Raw genomic sequence first — 17,382 nt, 5'->3', positions numbered from 1 at the left:
ATCCAGCATCTCTACGATCGTCACCATGGGAGAATAGCAGCCTGCATTGCTGCGAAAGGTGGATATACACTGTACTAGTGCCGACATTGTGCATGCTCTGTTGCCTGTGTCTATGTGCCTGTGGTTCTGTCAGTGTGATCATGTAATGTATCTGACCCCAGGAATGTGTCAATAAAGTTTCCCCTTCCTGGGAAAATGAATTCACGGTGTTCTTATTTCAATTTCCAGGAGTGTATATAGTTTGCAAGACATCTTTTAAATTGAAACTTCCTGGCAGATTAAAACTGTGTGCTCGACCGAGACTCGAACTCGGGACCTTTGCCTTTCGCGGGCAAGTGCTCTACCAACTGAGCTACCGAAGCACGACTCACGCCCGGTACTCACAGCTTTACTTCTGCCCGCGAAAGGCAAAGGTCCCAAGTTCGGGCACACAGTTTTAATCTGCCAGGAAGTTTCATATCAGCGCACACTCCGCTGCAGAGTGAAAATCTCATTCTGGAAACATCCCCCAGGCTGTGGCTAAGCCATGTCTCCACAGTATCCTTTCTTTCAGGAGTGCTAGTTCTGCATGTTTCGCAGAAGAGCTTCTGTAAAGTTTGGAAGGTAGGAGACGGATACTGTCAGAAGTAAAGCTGTGAGTACCGGGCGTGAGTCCTGCTTCGGTAGCTCAGTTGGTAGAGCACTTGCCCGCGAAAAACAAAGGTCCCGAGTTTGAGTCTCGGTCGGGCACACAGTTTTAATCTACCAGGAAGTTTCATATCAGCGCACACTCCGCTGCAGAGTGAAAATCTCATTCTGGATCTTGTAAATTATTTCTGAAGACTTAATTAAGTCCAGCAATGCTTTATTATCGTCAGTAAAAGACCATACAGTTGGGAATGTATGAGTTGATCCATTTGTAATTGTCTGTATCCACAAACGTAAATTATCTGCTCGCACGTTACTTCATTAGTTGCACGAAATATTTCTTCGTTATTTGCTCGTTCGGGTAGTTCTGCCGAATACGAGAAATTGCTTGCAATTCCATTCCCCTCAACATACCTTACGTAAGAAAGAAGTTTTGCATGACTGTTATTATTGGTGGACTGGACGATCTGAAGTGAAAACTTACGACTGCTAATTGTTTTCTCCTTCAAAATGTCTTCAATGTCGCTGGAGATGTCACCAACTCGGTGGACGATGTGTCAGTAGAAAGAGGAATTATTTCAGTGTCTGAATTAAGGAGTTTTTCTTTACCATTTCTTAACACAACGTTTCTGCTTCTTTGTGTGTTTGTTTTGGCCCTTACGTTAAGTTCGACTACCTTATACCTGTAATTTCTGCAAAACACGCAACGATGTAGTCATGAGCTTCACTTGTTTTTTATCGAACGGACTATAATGCTACGTGCTATAAGACACACCTTAATTATTAACCAAGTTTTTAAGAAAGCTAACGTTTTTACAATTTTTATTATTAGGTTGCAAAGCTAGACTAAAAAACTGTCTTAGTTTATAAAACCGAACTGACCTTTAGAGTCCCTGAAATCTGTCATCTTAACCTTCTTCTTCTTCTTCTTCTTCTTATTCTTCTTCTTGTTACTCTACGTCTTCATTGTTGTCTTCTTCGTTTATAAGATGATCTTCACTGTTACCGAGAGCGTTACATATATCACACTTCTTGGAAGATTTAGCAACAATGTCTTCTCTCATTCTATACCTTGACTATTTTATCCACTGACACTCTTATTTCATTCTAGGTCGTTTTAAAGCTCCCTTCCGAGTGAGTTCATGTTGGGATTCATCCATCACCAATTTGCTCCATTCCTCTCTTTTATACATTTTAAATGGTTTATTTGTCGAGACGTCAGGAGGTTGCACTTGTGAAGTAAGTACTCCTGGAATAACAGCATTTTCTTTGATCATTTTCTCGGGCATTTGTCCCACACCAACGCGGGGTCGACCTTGGTACTATGGATTTGGCGATGTTAGCGTCGGAGGCTGGCCGGAAGCCCTTCCTGTCGCCACGACTCCCAGAATAACAGCAAGCTCTTCGTTTCCTTGTCTGAGTTTCTCTTTCATAGAATTTTTCAAATGACTGCTAGACTGATTTAGGACACCTTTAGTAACACCCTTCCTTCTCACCCACACTCTGTTAACCCATAATTTCATACTAGCCAGGTCGATCCAACACTTTTCATGTATAAGACCAAAGACACCTGAAGGTTTTGTCATTGTTTTGCACTTGAAAATGATCACTGGATTAAGTTTAGTAACGTCAGCACAACATGCAAGAACAACAGCGTAGTGCGTTTTTTCATGTCCACTTGTTTTTAGAGTTACGGTGTTAGCGCCTTTCATGGCAACGGTTCTGTCAGTCGGCACATCAAATGCCACAGGAGTTTAGTCCATATTTGCTATGTGACTTAGTTCCACACTTCTTGATGCAATAACTTACCAACAGCCGTATGGATTGTATAAATTTATTATATTTTATGAACTTCTATGTGCTACCAGTTTCGGATTACATTGATGCCATTTTCAGGCCCCTTTACAATGAGTAAAAGAAAGGTACAATCATAAAGAATTATAAAAAATAAAGAACATACGTTAACAATTGACAGGTATCAAGTTAACTATGTAAGTGGCTCAAAGTGGTGTACTGTATACCATTAAAACTATATGTAACAGTCGGGCACATATGCTTCTGCCTATGTCTTGCTGTTGTTAATAGTTTTCACTGTTTTACTCTAATAAAGCATGATATATGAACATATGTAAACGCTATTATTCATAAAACCGTAACACACAGTTGTAATAGGCCATGCAACACATCAGATGTACTGCAAACATTCGTATGTCCAGTGAAAAAGTGGAAGAATATTTTTAAAATAATAATTAACTAATATAAATAATAATGAAATAAATTGAAATACAAGAAAATGTGACCTCCATGTCAAGAATAAATAGTTACTTATGTGTGGTCTAGGTCATATTGTGTGTGGTACGACACACAGCTGCCGCAATATTAACGATAAAAAGCATAAAAGAGTTTGTCTTAAAACCCAATAGTTCCACACTGGTTTTCTTTCGATGTCGACTAACAAAGCAATGAAAAGATAATATTTTCTCTTTATAATGTTGTGCCATTTTCTGAAATATTCTGCTTCTGGTTCACGTGGTAAGTCCATGACGCTTCATATACATGTACCACCGATCAACTCCACCCTTAAAAACTGTTAAGTCCCACTGTAGCGCTAGCTTACGATGTGTATTTGAATCATTTTTGTATTAATTCCAGTGCCGTTTTGACGGCGTCCTTGAATCCATTTCAGTACATCATCTTCTACTTTTGGCTGTTTTGCATTCAGTCCGCAGTTGCACATTTAGACTTCCTCATTTTTTTCAGTTCGCCTTTACCAGCCCTGCAATAGCAAATGATTTTTTTCTGTTGGTGAAGGGCCGAAATGCGCTCAGCTGCTCTGTTTCCACGTCCTTCCTCATGTGGTATTACATTCAATTTGTAGCTCACTTCATATGAATACCTCTTATCTTTACTTGCTACTAACAAAAATATTATACTGTTACCGATAACACTAATACCTTTCATTTTAAGTTCACTGGCACCGTAGGCTGCAACGACGCCTTATAGGCTAGACAGTGATCTGGGTTTGTGATGGCGGGGCGGGAGACAGTGTTGGCTAGCTTGTAAATCCCCGCAACTCATGTTCGTCGCATCAGTTCACTGCTGCTGCCAGTTGAAGCCAATGTTGTCAGATAGTGATATGTTTCCCGCGGTATCGAATATATGGTCATTTTTAAGTCTAGCGGTAATTTTAAATCAAACACTGGATATTTTTATATTAATTTCTACTATAAGACCCACCAGAACTTCGTAGGCAATTTTTCGAAGAAAAACGTGCTTCTTATAGTCCGTGAAATACGGAATTTTGTTGCAACAACCGACGAAAATAATTCGCGTCTTCACTTAACAGGGAGGGATGTTTGGCTGAGAAATGTCGTTTAGGTTTACCGGGAGGCACAGTAACATTGCTCAGTTTTCACCACACGCTATGGGGACTGGACTTGTTTTGTCACCACCCAATAAAATCTATAAGATGAATGACTATCATTATATAGCCCTTGAACTACTTCTTGTTTCGTCTTTCCGGTCTCTATGACCTCACTATTTGCATTTGTTGGCGGCCCACTCCATAAGACGGATTTACATGGTTTGATGACACTGTAATAGAAAATAGTGTTCAAGCAATCACAATATTCGCACTGTAGCCGAGCACAGCTGTATGAAACTGAAGCGAAATAACCAAACAATGAAAAGTCCAGGGTGGAACAAGAATAATAATGTTGAGCCAAAATACTGTATTTTTAACTGACAATGGTGAGTCCTATCGCTGTGAACTCAAAGCCCTATAAGATTAAAGAAAAGGGTACGAATTGGAACAAATATTAAAATAATGCAATATTAATATTATTGTTCTTACTGTTAATCCTACTATGATTGTTAGTGGCAACAGCAGTAGTAGAAGTACTGTCAGTATTAACTTCACTAGTTCACAATATCATTTACCCACATTGTCGTTGTAGACATTCAAACTATTTTCATTTTAAGGAAACGCACACACAGCTGACTGTACACAAACTATGCGGTCTTACAAAGTACTCTCTCTCTCGAGCGGCATAGTCGGTGTAGTGGTCCAGGAGCAAATACAACTTAGAGAAGTATAAAAACTACATTAAGTAAATAGATTATTAAACAAACACTGGTTTTTGCCTTGCTTCACAAATTTTATTGTGGTTACTGCACAACCTGGGTTTGGAGTTAAAAGCTCATTTTCAAGTAAATTACTGAAAAATTGACTTACAACCCGAAACATAGGTTGTGCAGTCATCATAATAAAATTTGTGAAACAAAAAACACTGTTTCTCTAGGTAATTTTTCAATTTTTCACTAAGAATGCACAGTTGATTCAATTAAAATAAATTAATTACATTTACTTTCCATGAGAATATAACTGATATCAATATGTACACTCCTGGAAATGGAAAAAAGAACACATTGACACCGGTGTGTCAGACCCACCACACTTGCTCCGGACACTGCGAGAGGGCTGTACAAGCAATGATCACACGCACGGCACAGCGGACACACCAGGAACCGCGGTGTTGGCCGTCGAATGGCGCTAGCTGCGCAACATTTGTGCACCGCAGCCGTCAGTGTCAGCCAGTTTGCCGTGGCATACGGAGCTCCATCGCAGTCTTTAACACTGGTAGCATGCCGCGACAGCGTGGACGTGAACCGTATGTGCAGTTGACGGACTTTGAGCGAGGGCGTATAGTGGGCATGCGGGAGGCCGGGTGGACGTACCGCCGAATTGCTCAACACGTGGGGCGTGAGGTCTCCACAGTACATCGATGTTGTCGCCAGTGGTCGGCGGAAGGTGCACGTGCACGTCGACCTGGGACCGGACCGCAGCGACGCACGGATGCACGCCAAGACCGTAGGATCCTACGCAGTGCCGTAGGGGACCACACCGCCACTTCCCAGCAAATTATGGACACTGTTGCTCCTGTGGTATCGGCGAGGACCATTCGAACCGTCTCCATGAAGCTGGGCTACGGTCCCGCACACCGTTAGGCCGTCTTCCGCTCACGCCCCAACATCGTGCAGCCCGCCTCCAGTGGTGTCGCGACAGGCGGGAATGGAGTGACGAATGGAGACGTATCGTCTTCAGCGATGAGAGTCGGTTCTGCCTTGGTGCCAATGATGGTCGTATGCGTGTTTGGCACCGTGCAGGTGAGCGCCACAATCAGGACTGCATACGACCGAGACACACAGGGCCAACACTAGGCATCATGGTGTGGGGAGCGATCTCCTACACTGGCCGTACACCTCTGGTGATCGTCGAGGGGACACTGAATAGTGCACGGTACATCCAAACCGTCATCGAACCCATCGTTCTACCATTCCTAGACCGGCAAGGGTACTTGCTGTTCCAACAGGACAATGCACGTCCGCATGTATCCCGTGCCACCCAACGTGCTCTAGAAGATGTAAGTCAACTACCCTGGCCAGCAAGATCTCCGGATCTGTCCCCCATTGAGCATGTTTGGGAATGGATGAAGCGTCGTCTCACGCGGTCTCCACGTCCAGCACGAACGCTGGTCCAACTGAGGCGCCAGGTGGAAATGGCATGGCAAGCCATTCCACAGGACTACATCCAGCATCTCTACAATCGTCTCCATGGGAGAATAGCAGCCTGCATTGCTGCGAAAGGTGGATATACACTGTACTAGTGCCGACATTGTGTATGCTCTGTTGCCTGTGTCTATGTGCCTGTGGTTCTGTCAGTGTGATCATGTGATGTATCTGACCCCAGGAATGTTTCAATAAAGTTTTCCCTTCCTGGGACAATGAATTCACGGTGTTCTTATTTCAATTTCCAGGAGTGTATTAAGTCATTAATAAACGAACACTTTCTTAGTGAAAATCTGAGGAAATAAATAACATTTAATTTCTTTGAAAACATAAAAATTCGCAGTATGTCTAAAATCGAAATCCCTTGATTTCTCACAATAATATTTTAATGTTGGCATCACATCCTTTCATTTCGTGGCGGCATACCGGTTGGGGAATGCTGCAATAAATCACTCCCCGTCTCCATGTTGCAAAATGATCAGTTTTACCGTGTACCGAAAGTTGATTAGTCTGTTCGGAACGTTAAATGTAAGCATATGCCTTGGTCCACAGCTGGAATGTGAAAAATCGTTCCTCCAACAGTTACAAAAATACAAAGCAATGTTTTTAAAAATTTATAAATTACCTCTTTGATGGAAGATGCTAATGACGTCACATGATAAATACTTTACGGGGGAAAATAAACACTTTTAGTCACTTCTTTTTATGTATTTATCCATTCAGTTTTTTTTTGCAGTTACAACGTTATTACGTTTGTTTAAAGGAAAACTTGTTAACAACCAAATATATCTGTGCTTGGGATCAATTTAACTATTTATTGGGTCCATCCGTGAAAGTAGGAGGTGGGCAATGCGGGTTAAACCTTTCTGTTCGAGCTCTAATTACTCTTATTTTATTTTGATGATCATTCCTAGCTATGTAGGTTGGGTTCAACAAAATATTTTCGCATTCGGAAGAGAAAGTTGGTGACTGAAATTTCGTAAATAGATCTTACTGCGGCGAAAAACGTCTTTGCTTTAATGACTTCCATCCCAACTCGCGTATCATATCTGTCACACTCTCTCCCCTATTACGTGATAATACAAAACGAGCTTCCCTTTTTTGCACCCTTTCGATGTCCTCCGTCAGTCCCACCTGCTAAGAATCCCACACTGCGCAGCAATATTCTAACAGAGCACGAACGAGTGTAGTGTAAGCTGTCTCTTTAGTGGACTTGTTGCATCTTCTAAGTGTCCTGCCTATGAAACGCAACCTTTGGCTCGCCTTCCCCACAATATTATCTATGTGGTCTTTCCAACTGAAGTTGTTCGCAATTGTAACACACGGGTACTTAGTTGAATTGACAGCCTTGAGAATTGTACCATTTATCGAGTAAACGAATTCCAACGGATTTCTTTTTGAACTCATGTGGATCACCTCACACTTTTCGTTATTTAGCGTCAACTACCACCTGCCACATCATACAGCAATCTTTTCTAAATCGCTTTGCAACTGATTCTGGTTTTCGGATGACCTTACTAGACGGTAAATTACAGCATCATCTGCGAACAACCTAAGAGTACTGCTCAGCGTCAAGAGAACTATTAACCTTGCATGAACTAACAGCGAAGTTTTCCACATATGCACCATGTAAGCGCGTGAGGTTTCCTCCGAAGGTGAAATACTTGTCTTCCACAGCAGCCGTGTATGTGTCTTGGTGAGAAAAACAGTAGACCACCAGCAGAAAGGTCGAAGGAGGCCTAAGAAGAAATATCACGTATACGGACGGGTGTGAGAGTAAATATCGTTCTACCCTCCCGAGACGTCGTCTTGAGTTATTCCCTGCAGGCCACAGGTGTGAGAAGGCATAGCTAGCGAGAGCCCTATCCCCAGCTCTCCATCATCCGTTTTCCTGCCTGAATCTAGCACCGTGACAGGCGGGCCAACAGAGGACAGAAACATTACCCAATCCCTTTGCCCTGTCTGTGCGGCAGAGGCCTTTTTCGTCGGCTTAGTCACTGCTGCCTGAGAGGCTATATAGCTCGCTCCTGTTTCAAGAAGAAACACATTAATTTTTCCATTACAGCCTGAAGTACTTCACTGAAAATTTTGTTGGAGCTCTCTTCAGTCCTAACACGAAACTCTGCTTCATGCATCTCTCCACACAAGTTAGTCCTTTGCCTCTCTCTCTCCGTGTAATTAATCTACAACTAACCAAACGTTTTTAGTATAGTCAAGAGTCAGTCCCCCCCCCCCCCCCCCAATATTTTTAATTCCTACACTTTGATACATTACCCAAATAATTCCTTGAAGACTCAGTATTGAGTTGTGTGACGCCATGAAGTGTAGTATTAGGCTTATCTATCGTCTTTTGAGGGTTCTTCTACATTTACATCTACATATACGTGGAGACTCTGCAGATCATACTTAAGTGCCTGGCAGATGGTTCATCGAACCACCTTCACAATAATTCTATATCATTCCACTCTCGAATAGCGGAAAAAAAGAACACCTATATCTTTCCGTGCGAGGTGTGATTTTCTTTGTTTTATTATGATGATAGTCGATAAAATATTTTTGCGTTTGGTGGAGAAATTTGGTGATTGAAATTTCGTGAGCAGATTTCGCCGCAACGAAAAACGCTTTTGTTTTAATGATGCCCATCCCAAATGCTGAATCATGTTCGTGACACCCTCTTCCCTATTTCGTGATAATACAAAACGTTCTGCTCTTCGTTGAACTTTCTTAATGTACTCCGTTTATCCTTTCTGTTAAGGATCCCAGAGCGCGTACAGTACTACAAAAGAGGACGGACAAGCGCTGTCTCTTTAGTAGGTCTGTTCAATTTTCTAAGTGTTCTGCCAATAAAACGCAGTCTTTGGTTTGCTCCCTACACCATTCTCTACGTGTTTTTTTTTTTCAATTTTATTTGGTCGTAATTGTAATTCCCAGTCATTTTGTTGAATTTACGGCCTTTAGGTTAAACTGAACCAAAGTTCAACCGATACCTTTTAGCACTCATGTGGATGACCTCACACGTTTGATAATTTAGTGTCAATTTCCAACTTTAGCACCTTTCAGATGTCCTTTCTAAATCTGTTTTGCAGTTTGTTTCCATCTTCTGATGAGTTTACTAAACGATAAACGACAGAATCATCTGCAAACTACCCCAGATGGCTGTTCAAGTTGTCTCCTAAATCATTTATGTAGACAAGGAATAGCAGAGGGATTGTAAGACTACCTTGGGGAGCGGCAGAAATCACTTCTGTTTCACTCAATGACTTTCCGCCAGTTCCTACGAACTGTGACCTCTCTGCTCGGAAGTGAGAATCTAGTCACATAACTAAGACGATATTCTATAAGCACGCTATTTTTCAACAAGCCGCCTGTGTAGTACAGTGTCAATGGCCTAGTGAATTTGTGAGATTATTGTTTTTTATATGTAATACATTTTGTCTCAATAATTTAATAGATTAGTGGCCTTGAGAGTACAGCGGGCAGCATTTGTTATAACCGGAAATATTTTGAAGCGTTTGCAATCGTTTCGGATGAGTGTCGGCGGCCACTCAGCACAGTTCCGAACCACGAGGTAGCTATAACTACGATGGCGCGACAGATGGTCAGTTTTGCGTCGTCTAATGGTACGTCAATCTGTGATGTGTACCTCTAAAGAATGGATGAAATGAAATGCTTGTACTTAATTCTTTCGAACACCTATTGTTTGGAAGTGGGATGCAGTACAGTGACCACAGTACGAGTGCAGTAAAAGAATCTGACTAGATTAACGAGATTTATTTATTATAAACATTCTACTTGGCCAAAGTGGCTCTGTTACCTTCTGGTATCAATTTTGCTTTTGTAGTCAGGTACTAAGCTCACACTGAGGAAGAGAGAAACTTGGTGATGGCGGATCGTGCACGCCCACCGCGGCCGGCGAACACGTTGAAGTCGTTTCTTAAGTTTCCTGACGGCACCGCAATATACATCAGGCCGGCCGGAGTGGCCGAGCGGTTCTAGCCGCTACAGGCTAGCGATTGCTGCGGTCGTAGGTTCGAATCCTGCCTCGGGCATAGATGAGTGTGATGTCCTTAGGTTAGTTAGGTTTAAGTAGTTCTAAGTTCTAGGGGTCTGATGACCTCAGATAGTGCTCAGAGCCATTTGAACCAATATACATCAGAGTTGATATTTGCATTATGTGGGCCGACATCATACAGAATATTCCGTTTAGAGTTCCAGAAAACAGTCGCTACGACTTTACCGGCTAACGGTGCCGCTTTATAGTTTATTTTTGGAGGAGAGTTGGTATGCTGCCAATCCATTTTAGTAGTAGAGCAAATTCGAAACATTGCTGCCAAATTTATTGAAGATAGCGGATCCTAAACGGCATCAGTAGATATTTCATCACTGTACTCATGAAGTCACCTGATGACATCACAAGATAATGTCATTAATTTTCCCCCTCCTTTCCTCTCCTCCCCCCCCTCCCCCCACCCCTCCCCAACATTCCCGCAACGTCCCGCTTCCCTCTTGCCTTCCATCTACTGCACTACCTGAAAAACGGTGAAAGCACTAAGTCTGCTCTGAGCTGTTGGTTTGGATGGACAATAGGTAGTTTTTTCCTGCTTTAATCATTATTGGCTGGAAGAATTTCCTTGTGTCTTCACAATACAGCTATAAAAAGCCATTAAAAGCTCAGGAAAGCGCAAATGCCGCCGCGCGGGATTAGCAGAGCGGTCTGCGACGCTGCAGTCTTAAACTGTGCGGCTCATTCTGGCGGGAGTTCGAGTCGTCCCTCGGGCATGGGTGTGTGTGTTTCTCCTTAGGATAATTTAGATTAAGTAGTGTGTAAGCTTAGGGACTGGTGACCTTAGCAGTTAAGTCCAATAAGATTTCACACACATTTGAACACTTTTTTTTTCAAATGCCATGATTACATCCAGGTCAACAACTATATCAGTTAAAAAGATTCATATGTATGGCTACAGATCCAAAAATATTGCAAAAATCATATAATGATCCAAAAACATCGCTAAAACGTGTCCTTATTAAGTAATTACTCTGCTACAGATCGTTGCAGTCTAGATCGGTCAAAAAAGCATATGCACAAAAATCGTGAAAAACGTAACCTACAGGTCATATGAAGATCCAAAACACACCGCAAATATCGTGAAATAATGTACTCCAAACATCTTTCGATCGTAATCAACCTCGCCTACATCCGATAGAAAGTGCTAAAGATTATAAGAAACCTACAGTATGAAAACAGTAGCAAAAAGAGGGCACCCTGCGCATTGCCAAAATGCTATAGCAAAGATCGTGGACACCAAACGCGCACTTACATACATATGTGGTCAGACGTGCTAGGGGCCAACGATGTTTATACCGCCAGTGCCAGAAGCTGAGTGAGAAGTCAGCTGGGCTGCCACATAACCGTCAGAGAATCAGAGAAACCTCGTCATAAAATTCTTTCACATCACAAAGAGTCGCATGATCCATCTGAACACAAGCATGTAATCAGCCCCATGTGTATAGAGAGGTGAGAACATGCAAATCGGAAGCAGACATAGCGGTCAGAGAAGTCTTGTCATGCCATGCTTTCACAACACAAAATTTGACGTTGTCCATCCCAACACAAATATGCACACAGCTACAGGTGTATAGACAGGCGAGAATAAACAAAAGATGAAGCTGGTCTGGAACAACAGGATATTTTCGATCACCTGTGTATGGCATTTATTGTAAAAGTAAGGTGCAGCAATAACGCTTCTTTGGCCATTAACAAACGCAAATCTGGTGTAGCGATCATAGAGGTGTGAAGTGAGTACAATGACAAAATTAGCGGTTATACCTCAATTGATCAAGGAACTGTTAGAGGAACTGATCGAAGAAGTATAAAAATGTTCGTACGGCTAAATTACCTTATGCAGGCAGTCATGGCGATATGGTTGCAGGAAAAAAATGTGATGATATCTACAGCGTGACAATTATGAACTATATGAAATACAATCGTCATAACTTGTGAGCGGTTTGCGTTAGGACGTTCAAACTGAACGGTTGGCCGCGGGGCGTAATGGGAATTAGTATGCGCAAGCATGGTTTGGTTTAGGGACGAAGCCCATTTTCATTTGGATGGGTTCATCAATAAGCAAAATTGGCGAATTTGAGGGACTGAGAATCCGCATTTCATGATCAAGAAGTCTCTTCACCCTCAACTTGTGACTGTGTGGTGTGCAATGTCCAGTCACGGAATAATCGGTGCCATTTTCCTTGATGACTCGATGACTACCGAACGGTATCCGAAGATTTTGGTAAATGATTTCATCACCATTAGCCAAAGTGAACCTGATTTCGACAAGACGTGGTTCAAGCAACACGGAACACGACCCATAGAAGCAGGAGAGTGTTCGATGTCATGGAGGAGCACTTTGGGGACCGTATTCTGGCTTTGGGGTAGCCAAAGGCCACTGGCATTGATTTAGATAGGCTGCCATATTCTCCGGATCTGAACACATGCGACTGCTTTTTGTGAGACTACACTAAAAACAAGTTGATCCGCAATAACCCCAAAACCATTGGTGAGCTGAAAACAGCCATTCAGGAGGACATCGACAGCATCCATGTTCCGACACTTCGGTGGGTCATGCAGAATTTCGCTATTTGTCTGCGCCACATCGTCGCCAATGATGGCGACATGACATAACCTAAATCAGAATATCAGTGGTGACGTTTACGTGTTGCATGAAGTATGTGAAAGCCGTAGTTAGTAACTAATTTACGTCGTTTTCATATAGTTCAGTCATTGTCACCCTGTAAAAAGAAATGTTCGTCGGAAGGACTGACTCAGCTTACAGAAAATTCAAAAAGATCCTTCAGTGAAATTAAAATGTAAGGATGGTAACATCAAGACTGCAATAGGAATCCCACTGTTAAACGCAGGGGACAGAGCGAATAGGTGGAAAGAGAACAGTGAAGGCGTCTATTTGGAGAGAACACGTCTGATGACGCGACAGACGAAGAAACTGGAGTCGATAAGGGGATACGGTCAAAAGGTAAACAATCTCTAGAAGAGTTGACATACAAGTAAAGACGAAAGGATATATAACATTCTGTCGGAATTTCTAAAATCATTATGGGGAAAGACGGCCAAACGACTATTCATATTGGTTTTGTAGAATCTACGAGACTGGCTACGTAGCATCAGACTTTTGGAAAAATATCAGCTACACAATTCCGCAGATAGCAAGGGCAGACAGGTGTGAAAACTATCACACAATTATTGCAAGAAAATAAAACACCTACAGCCGTCCTTACGATGTTATTCATTGTGTAGCTACCATCTTGGGCGCTTCAGTGCTCCATCTTCAGCCTTAGTTGATGCTGAGGGGGTTATCACGATGCATATATACGATGCATCAGTGGCCAACATAATTGGTTTACGCAATCTGTAACTGTCATATCGTATCTTCAAACATCATGACACATCACAGCGACATATAGCCAGCGTAAACCAGTTATGTTGGCCAATGAAACATCGTATACATGGATCGTGATAGCTTCTTCAGCTCCTTCAGCATCAGCCTGAAGATTGTGCACTGAAACGCCGAAACTGGTAGCTACACAATAAATAACATCGTAAGGACGGCTGTAGGTGTTTTATTTTGTTACGATAGTGAACGGCCAAGGTCTCCCCTGTCCTTCAGTCAAAGGACGGAGATACAAAAGTTATCTCACAGTCAGTTTAACATCTCATGCAGCCAAAGTGCTGAGAAGATTAATGTACAGAAGAATGGAGAGAGAAAATTAGGTCTCTATAAAAATATGATTTCGATGTGTAGGACAAATTACATTTACATACAACCATCTGAGGGTATGTGAACAAAGTCGTGCGAATCTGTTTCACTGAAGGTTGCCGATGATTCATTAAAAACCACAGCTTTGGAGATATACATTTCAACATTAGACTGAAATAATTCAGGAATGCACGGAATGCATTAGTTGTTCAAAATAATTCAGATGTCTCTGAGCACTATGCGACTTAACTTCTGAGGTCATCAGTCGCCTAGAACTTAGAACAACTTAAACCTAACTAACCTAAGGACATCACACACATCCATGCCCGAGGCAGGATTCGAACCTGCGACCGTAGCGGTCGCTCGGTTCCAGACTGTAGCGCCTAGAACCGCACGGCCACTCCGGCCTGCCATACGTTGTAACTCATTAATATCCCTAACAGGAGTTCGGATACTTTTTGTAGGACAGTGATACCGTTGAAGGAGTCGATTTCGCCGGCATATTGGGGCTCCATCTACTGAGAGCTAAACGTATACTCAAGCACCATAAACTAATTTGGCAGGATCCAGTAGGAACGCTTATACAAAATCGTAACGTGTGGAAGCCCAGGTTTGCCAGCTTAGACATGATTGGGATGGGATGGTTCACAAGGTAAGCATTTCCGCCATTTTTTGGTTTGCAGAGAGCATTTCTCTCAGCATCCAGGTGTGTCAGCAAGGTCTTTGAAGCTGTCGTTAAAAGCCAGAATGTTCAACGATTTGCAAGTGTTTCTTAAATATTCTAGGCACGGATTTTATTTATGATGGAAAAGAGCTTTCAGGCGGGATGAACTATTTGGTTTCGCAAAGCTGGGACTGACATTATCTCTCTTGTTTGCGAGGGAGATAGAGAGAGAGAGAGAGAGAGAGAGAGAGAGAGAGAGAGAGAGAGAGAGAGGCGAGAGGGAGAGACAGATAGAGAGAGCTCTTAGCATTAACAGCATAATGCTCGGATTTCTGAGGAGATATTCATATTATTGGAGGCTGCTGTTGAAAGGGTTTCCCTGTTTGCTGACAACAGGAAGGGCTGAGAGCTCTGACATCAGGAAGGGCGGAGAACTGCATGCGAAATATCCCAGGCAGGGCTTTGTCTGTGAAAATGATTGACAGTGTTCTTTATTTGCAAACGAAAAGGAACTGAGTTTTCACTCAGGACAACCCTGTAATGGTAGTTACAAATTACTTTAAAAATTGTAGAAACTTCCTAACAAGAAAATCTGAACTAACTTCCATCCAAAATCATTTCTACGTGTGCACAGAAGTGGTACATCATACTAGTACAGCAAAATCCACCCTGCCGGGACTCCATGGACAAGGACTGAAAGCAATTTTTGGGGCGGGGGGGAGTAGTTCTAAGTCTATGGGGCTGATGACCTCAGAAGTTAAGTCGTATAGTACTTAAAGCCATTTGAACCATTTGGTTCCTTTGCTCAAAGGTTCAACGTCTACATTCGAACAAGCCCTTGCCTTGCGCGTGAGTCTTAGGGAGCCATTCGCATGGCGGACAGCTGATGTTACAAGCCAGTTTTGAAAACTGTACCTGCTGCGAAGCTGAACCAAAGGATTCTACCTCAATTTATCAGCCAGTGCGATTGCGTTTGCAATTACACCCACAATCATACACTCTAGCAACCGTGCATGTTTAGGAAAGGTGACTAAAAGAACTGCCGGCCGGCGTGGCCGAGAGGTTCTAGGCGCTACTGTCTGAACCGGGCGACCGCTACGGTCGCACGTTCGAATCCTGCCTCGGCCATGGATGTGTGTGATGTCGTTATGTTAGTTAGGTTTAAGTAGTTTTAAGTTCTAGGGGACTGATGACCTCAGAAGTTAAGTCCCATAGTACTCAGAGCCATTTGCACAATTTGAACTAAAAGTACAACGGATGCTGAATATCAAACGTCATAAAAATGGAGACAAAAAATAATTTCGATTTCTAGCTTAATCTTCCTCCCTGGCATATCAGAATTATGAGGAAACACGTGCAGAGATAAGACTCTCCACAACTTAATAAAACTGCAAAATCACCTGAAAGATGGATTAATTGCCATCATTCAACATGATGTTTGTTGACATGAACAATGATCTGTTTGAAGTTCTGTTATGCGGATCCTTTCAATGTGTTGCATATAGTAGACTGGTTTTGTATTGGGTGTTATTTGACTTATAATACTGTGTTTTATGTTGAACTTGTAAGTAGGCTGTTTATGTTTTTATATTGGTAACGCCACGTAGTGCTCTATATGAAAATCACTGGCTGTGCTGTGTGCAGTGTGTGGCTGGTTGGCATTGTTGGAATATTCGCTATTGTAGTGTTGGGCAGTTGGCTGTTAACAGCGCGTAGCGTTGCGCAGTTGGAGGTGAGCCGCCAGCAGTGGTGGATGTGAGGAGTGAGATGGCGGAGTTTTGGACAGAGACAGTAAATTTGTAAGACTGGATGTCATGAACTGATATATATATTACGACTTTTGAACACTATTATGGTAAATACATTACTTGTTCTCTATCAAAATCTTTCATTTGCTAACTATACCTATCAATAGTTAGTGCCTTCAGTATTTAGAATCTTTTATTTAGCTGGCATTACTGGTGCTCGCTGTATTGCGGTAGTTAGAGTAACGAAGATTTTTGTGAGATAAGTGATTCATGGTTATTGTTAGTCAAGGCCATTCTTTTGTAGGGATTTTTGAAAGTCAGATTGCGTTGCGCTAAAAATATTGTGTGTCAGTTTAGTGTTGATCAGAATAAGTAAAGAGCGAAATGTCTGAGTACGTTCAATTCTGCTCAGCTGTTTGAAAATCAAATAACGTAAGGGGTTTACCAGCAGAGTAATTCAATAATTTTTCCAAGGGGACGTTTCAAACTAAGAATGTCGATGTTGTTTTTAGATAATGAGACACATGTGCACCATTTTGCTTGTGTATTTCCCTCAGATATCATAAGAAGATAGGTATTTATATTTGATACTAATTGTAGTACAATAAAAAACGTCTAGAGCAGGCGTAATTTTACGTACTGCTTTTACATTTACTTAAGTTAGGAAATAATAAAGTGTGAGGAAATAAATAAAATAATTAACAGCAGCTTGGATGTCTGAGGTAAATAAAAAGTGTAAACAAGGGATAAATCACGGTAGATCACAGCTTTTTGAATGTTCAAGGAACAAATAATTGTAAAGAACAAAGTTTCGCTGCCAATTAAGAAGAGGAACCGCCATGCGATCACCATGTCAGAGGCACGTTTCCTTGTTTGTCACACTAAATTGGGCTCCCTTGTGTTCCAGGTGAGTCGCGTGTTGCCGCAACCATAGAATGAGCGCGGCGGGCTTTAGGTGAATGGGCCAGCTACTGCAAGTGCTGAAGGTGTTTTCTGCTCATTCTAC

General features: G+C 42.2%; 1 protein-coding gene and 1 non-coding gene across 2 annotated transcripts in view; one reads left to right on the top strand and one right to left on the bottom strand.

Annotated features, from left to right (window-relative positions):
- The window catches only part of LOC126278471 (G-protein coupled receptor 54-like), a 1,326,787-nt gene that overhangs the window by 438,216 nt on the left and 871,189 nt on the right, over positions 1-17,382 (top strand). The window lies entirely within an intron of this gene.
- Positions 289-363, bottom strand: Trnas-cga (transfer RNA serine (anticodon CGA)). Its single transcript has one exon. It is a non-coding gene; the product is annotated as a tRNA-Ser (tRNA).

The sequence above is a fragment of the Schistocerca gregaria genome, chromosome 6 (genome assembly GCF_023897955.1).
Source record: "Schistocerca gregaria isolate iqSchGreg1 chromosome 6, iqSchGreg1.2, whole genome shotgun sequence".
Classification (NCBI taxonomy): Eukaryota; Metazoa; Arthropoda; class Insecta; order Orthoptera; family Acrididae; genus Schistocerca; species Schistocerca gregaria.
Note: the sequence above shows the minus strand (reverse complement) of the source record. Positions and strands in the feature narration are given on the sequence as shown.